The sequence below is a fragment of the Austrofundulus limnaeus genome, unplaced genomic scaffold (genome assembly GCF_001266775.1).
Source record: "Austrofundulus limnaeus strain Quisiro unplaced genomic scaffold, Austrofundulus_limnaeus-1.0 Scaffold2122, whole genome shotgun sequence".
Lineage (NCBI taxonomy): Eukaryota > Metazoa > Chordata > Actinopteri > Cyprinodontiformes > Rivulidae > Austrofundulus > Austrofundulus limnaeus.
In genome coordinates this window covers 4160-9747 of record NW_013954524.1, presented here as the reverse complement: position 1 = coordinate 9747, position 5588 = coordinate 4160, and the positions used below count along the sequence as shown (strand labels likewise).

Sequence of the window (5588 nt, the reverse complement as noted above, 5' to 3'; positions counted from 1 at the left end):
CCCCCAGCGGGCCACATGGGAGTCACCGGGCCTTGTGTTTGACACGTGATTTAGGTGATAAATTCTCTTGATTCACCTTCAGTGATTTTCATAGAAACTTACAGGACACTTTGCACTTCTAGGTGAGTGGGAAACCACCTTGCATTTATCAGGACAGCCCCAGATAAGTAGCTTTAAAATACTGCTTTTTCCATCTTACAGTCAGGAGAAGAGGAATGTCCACTTTCAGTTTTTGGGTGTTACTTCTCAGGACATAATGAAAATGATCTGGATTGACCTCTCTCTGCAGGTTGTATTGGACCGCCTTGTTCAAATGAAAACAAAGAAGAAGCCTGGTTCCTGTTGTTCTGCTGACATCGTTCATCACTGTGATTGGCCCAGCTGTTTCACAGCATTAAGACTAATGTTGACAGAATTTACTAACAGCCACGCCCTCCAGTTTTATAATCCACCCACACTAAGCTGCTGATCACACATCAACATCTGTTGTGTACCAAGAACTGGGCTGTTCAAGCTTTGCAATCACCTGAAATACATGCATTAACAGAAAACATCCCAATTCTTTTCTACAGAAACACAAGACGTTCTTGAGAGCAGCAGCCAGATCCAGACTCAGCCTCATTAACACAGCAGTCAGATAAACATTGCATCATCCTGCTGCATGTCTGTGCTCTGTAACAAGAACAAAAACACTGCAGAGAGAAGACACCTGCAGAAACTCAACCAGGAAGTGGATTTTAATGGTGCACTTTCCAAAATGCTGAAAACATGTTAGGCAGATGGACAGAGGTCAGCAGGAAGAGAATTTAATTTACAGAAACAATTCTGAAAAATAATCACAGTTGTCAAGTTAAGTCTGATTAGAACGGAAATGAAAAATATAAGATATATTATTGCTCAATCTAAGCTCTTAAAGCAATTAACAACTCTGATTTGAAATGGCTCCATCCCTGTTAAAATATATTTGTAAAATTTTACAAAACTGAACAGCCTACAGTATTTTTACAGCCTTTAATACCCAGCTTTTTATTTAATGTTCATCAAATCAGGTCTTATGTTACAACTAATCATGGATCCCTTTAACAACTCTGAGTTCAGTACCTTTGTTTKGTTGTGGATCCATAATCATCTAACATCTGAGTGCTGGCCATCTCCAGATTCCAGCCACACATCTCCAGGAGCTTTAAACACTCAGAGCGACTCCTCAAACCCAAACAGAACAACTGCTCCACCTGCAGAGAGACAAAAAACAACTGGTCCCTGAACAAAACATGGACTCTTCTTCTTTTCTAACAGGAACAGAGGGCTAGAAGAGCTCAGCTCCCTGTTCTTGTGTTACTTCAATGAAACCTGAGCTCTCTGCTCAGCTTTGTTTCTCTCATGGCTCTCACTGCCACCATGAAGGAAACCTGAAGTGCTCCCTGGTCCAAACACACCTCTCATCCTGCAGCGGCCAATTTAAACAAAGACGGTTGGGACGGGCTTTAAAAGGAGGATTTATTTGGTGTGGCAGCAATGTCTGAATTTTTTCCTTAAGTGTCCACAATGATCTGCTGGAAATGAAACTATAAAGTACAAACTATCTGATTTTATTGATGTTCTTTCAGTTGTTATATCCTTTAGTAAAGAAAACATTATAAAAACCTCTTCCAGTCAGAGCTGGGATGCTGGGTCTGTCTCTGAGAATCCTCTCTGTTTTGATTGACTGAATCATAAAATCCTTATTACCAGTTTTACTTTGATACTTTGAGACAGACAGACATGCTGTGTTTATACAGCTGAATTCAGTGAATCACTTCAGTACACACAGGTGATTTAGATGAGGGGGAGTCTGAAAAGACAGAGACCCCAGTAATCCTCCCTGAGGGCCCCCACAGCAAGGACAATAGCAATAACTGTAAAAACACAAGACTGTTCTGGTTCCAGTAGACCAGAGTCCACATCACTTTTATAACCAGTCTGATGGCAAACAAGATCTTTGGGGTTATTTTCAGAACAATTTGATGAAGAATAAAAACAACTGACAGCCAATCAAAACACAGAGAATCATGAGGTTTTTTTATTCCTCATTTTATTATTATTTGCAGAACAGAATCTTTAACAACACATCCCAATAAAGTGATAGTTTGGCCATTCTGACGTGGGGTTCTATGGAAAAGATTTGAAGAATGAATGTCTTATCTGTTGTAGATAACTCATTGAACAACATCAATTGAATTCTGACAGGACTGATGAGTTAATGGCTAGTCTAACTATAGCTATCTCCAGGTGTTTGAGACACTTGGACATTCTAATCTCAGTAAATACTCATATAGTGTGAAGCTGACTGTTTTTATTTGTTTATAAAATAAAGTTCACATAGACCCTAGAAAACCTTTCATATTGTTGATGTTTGAAAACAGCAGCAGTCCCTTTTTGTCTTTGCTGTATTTGGACTAAATCTTTCAAACTATCTGGGGTCTTATGAAACTATCTACAACAGGTTAGGTTTACGGTCAGGTATGTACCTGTGAAGTTAGGTTTATTTAGTTCGATTTACTGTGTAGTTTTTACACAGTGCTCAACACTGTGTGAAAAAAATACATTTTATTTCTGATTTCTTCAGAGAACATGTTTTCATGCTTTAATGTGCATAAGTTTGGTATCTGGTAATAAGATCCAGAACAGAACTCTCAAGTCTTTATTATAGAGTCTCATTTCATTCTTTATGACGTATAATTATTAACTGTCATAATAAATGAATATTTTTTGAACAGACCACTTTAAAAGGATAGTTTGGCTACTTTGAAGTGGGTTTCTGTGGAAAAGCTGTAAATAATAAATATCTAACCTTAACTCAATTCACACTTTAGTCTTAAACCTCCTCCAGTTTGGTTCAACAGGTCTGAATCTGCAGTAGGAAGCACTGATCAATGTGCAGCTGCTAGTGTTGCCTGGCGCCTCTGATTTCAGCTGTCAGCTTCACTTTGAGTCACAATTATTCAGCCAGCATCAAGAAATCAATCAAGACTATCAAAATTATTTTTACTGAAAAACTATGGGCTATTTTAAACAAGAAACTGATTGTTTTAGTCTTTGAGCAGGAGATGATAAAGAGTTTTAGACATGAAATTTCAGATTTGATGAGGTAAAATAAACACTTGAATTTCATTTGTGTATTTTTCTTATTCTGGTCTGAAGTTAAAATGATAAACTTTTAAAATTGTGTTTTTTGGTAAACCAGGACAAACTAAACTAAACAAACTAAAGAGGAATCAGTCCAGCAGTACATTTGAGTCAATAAAAAATGTTTAACAATTATTTACCAAATGTGCTTAAAATATCAACCTGTGAAGTTTTTCTTACAGATTCTGTGAACAAACTGTAGAAAAGTTGTCATTTCAGAAAATAACGAGCACTGAAAACAGGTTTTGTGGTTTTGAACAAATTTCAACACAAGAAGACTATAACCCATCCACTGTCCAGATACTGAGATAAAGAGATAATGTAATAGAAGCTGAGAGTTATACTCACATTATAAACTCTGGCAAGTAAAATGGCTTCATTTATTATTGTTGCGCATCATATTGAAGTCTTTTGTTTTCTTCATAATTTACTTAAGGAAACAACTAAAAGAGCAATGGGCCTCATGCAAGAACATGTTCGTATTCTTTTCCTAAATTTCTCTTACATTTGTTTGTACAAAGGGTTCATACGAACATGTCACGTCAGATTCAACAAACTCTTCTATTTTCAGGAAAAGGGTGTAAATGAGCTGCGTAAATTCCACCTGTTCATATCCAGCTGCTCGTGCACGCGAGAGGAGATTAACATAATTACCACCCCAAAAACACCATTTAAGGCTATGTTTCCTGCCTCAGATACAAGGAAGTGTTCATTCATGAAAAATGACAGCGAAAACTAAAAAGAAAAACTTTACGAGTTCAGAGATTGAAGTCCGTCTGTCAGAGATCCAGAAAAGAAAATCTGTCATTTTTAGCAGCTCAGCTGTGGAATAAAATGAGCTGCTAAAAGTATAAACAACTGTGTTAAATCATTTTCATTTATTCAGAAGATACAGCGCCGCGCACCGTATCCCCCCCCCAGCGCGCTGCGCGGTCACAGGTGGTCTCAGATGCGGGTTTAAAATAAGCATTTTAAAATGTTTTCAAAATAAGTCTGGCACTTTGGAGAAAATCCAGGACTCGCTGGAGGGATTATGTATCCCCTCTGGCCTGGGAACGTCTCAGAGTCCCCCAGGACGAGCTGGAAAGTGTCGCTGGGGAGAGCGGGGTCTTTCTCCTGCTGCCCCCGCACCCGATCCCGGATAAGCTGGCCGGACGGACAATTTATATTGTTRGTCTAAATTATTACATTTAAAATTATAACTCTAATTCAAGCAGAATAGCCTATTGTCAAGATAATTATGGAGTGTGATTTATTTTCAACTCAAAATATCTTCAAACTAACGAAATATAAAGTTATTAGGGAGGAAAACCCATCTGGATAACAGCAGACTGACTGCTCGTAAAACATACAACAGGTCTGGACCACTCGTGAATTTTGTTCGTATCTGAAAAAAATCTTAGAATACGAAAACATTGGTGAATGCCACAAATTCTCCTAAATCACTCGTACGCACAACTTAAGAACAAATCTGTGCGTACGAACGGTTTTTGCATGAGGCCCAATGTTCTCATATTAATGCTGGTTGAGGTCAGAACCTTTGATTCCTTATCATAAAAAATTGAATTTAAACTGCAGAGAAACTTTCCCACTTTCACAGAGAAACTGTAAAACTGAGTGAAAATTAGAATGTGAATAATACCAGCTGTGTCTCTGTCCAGTGAATGTCCTCCAGCATCCGTCATGGTGCAGGAAGTCGAGACCTCTGCTACTGTCAACCCATCTGAAGACACACGAGGGAGACTAACTGATGTCTTCAGCCCTGAACATGGTCCACTCAGACTCATGTTATTATTAGAGGACAAGTTTGTCTTTAGCTCCCCCGGCTGGATGAGCCCGTGTCCCTGGATGTGTCCCTGGACTGTTTGTGTGTTGACCACCATTGGTCTGACTGTAGCCATGTTGGGCGGCCGTACAGGTCTCTCCTCTGCGTCAGTGGTGGGGAGGCTCTCTGCCTCGGCAGTTTGCAGAGATCTACTCGTCCAGTCTCAGTATCAAAAAGGACATAATTTTTCGTCTCCCTACTCCTCACTTCTTTAAATAAAACAGAATGTAATGTGTTGCTAGTATTATTTAATTTAAAGTATTGTCAAACAAAACTATCTACTTAACCATATATTTACCTACAAAAAAAGAAAAGATAAAATCCTTAACTCCTGACAGCGAAACAGAAAAGTGATGCTCGATCAAATTTTTTTACCTCCTTCAATTAGTACTCCCTGTAACGTGCGAGCTATGATGGGTGGAAACACTGAGACACTGAGAGAACCACAGACTAAAATAACTTTGGAGCACAGGAACTCGTCTCCATTTATTCAAAGAACACTCCTCTCCTTCTCTCCATACAGAGGAGGAAAAACAAAACAAAAAACTAAAGTTGTTATGGAATAATTATGTATATCTGTTCTACCTTGACACTGTCC

General features: G+C 38.6%; 1 long non-coding RNA gene and 1 pseudogene across 1 annotated transcript in view; both read right to left on the bottom strand.

Moving 5' to 3' along the window:
- Nucleotides 1-1483, bottom strand: part of LOC106537083 (uncharacterized) — a 3319-nt gene extending 1836 nt beyond the window's left edge. The window contains exon 1 of the long non-coding RNA XR_001312605.1: nt 1102-1483. This is a non-coding gene — a long non-coding RNA (uncharacterized LOC106537083). The remainder of the gene's footprint in view (nt 1-1101) is intronic.
- A 1585-nt stretch (nt 1484-3068) lies between these two features.
- On the bottom strand, nt 3069-5120 carry LOC106537081 (activated CDC42 kinase 1 pseudogene; annotated as a pseudogene).
- Nucleotides 5121-5588: the final 468 nt, after the last annotated feature.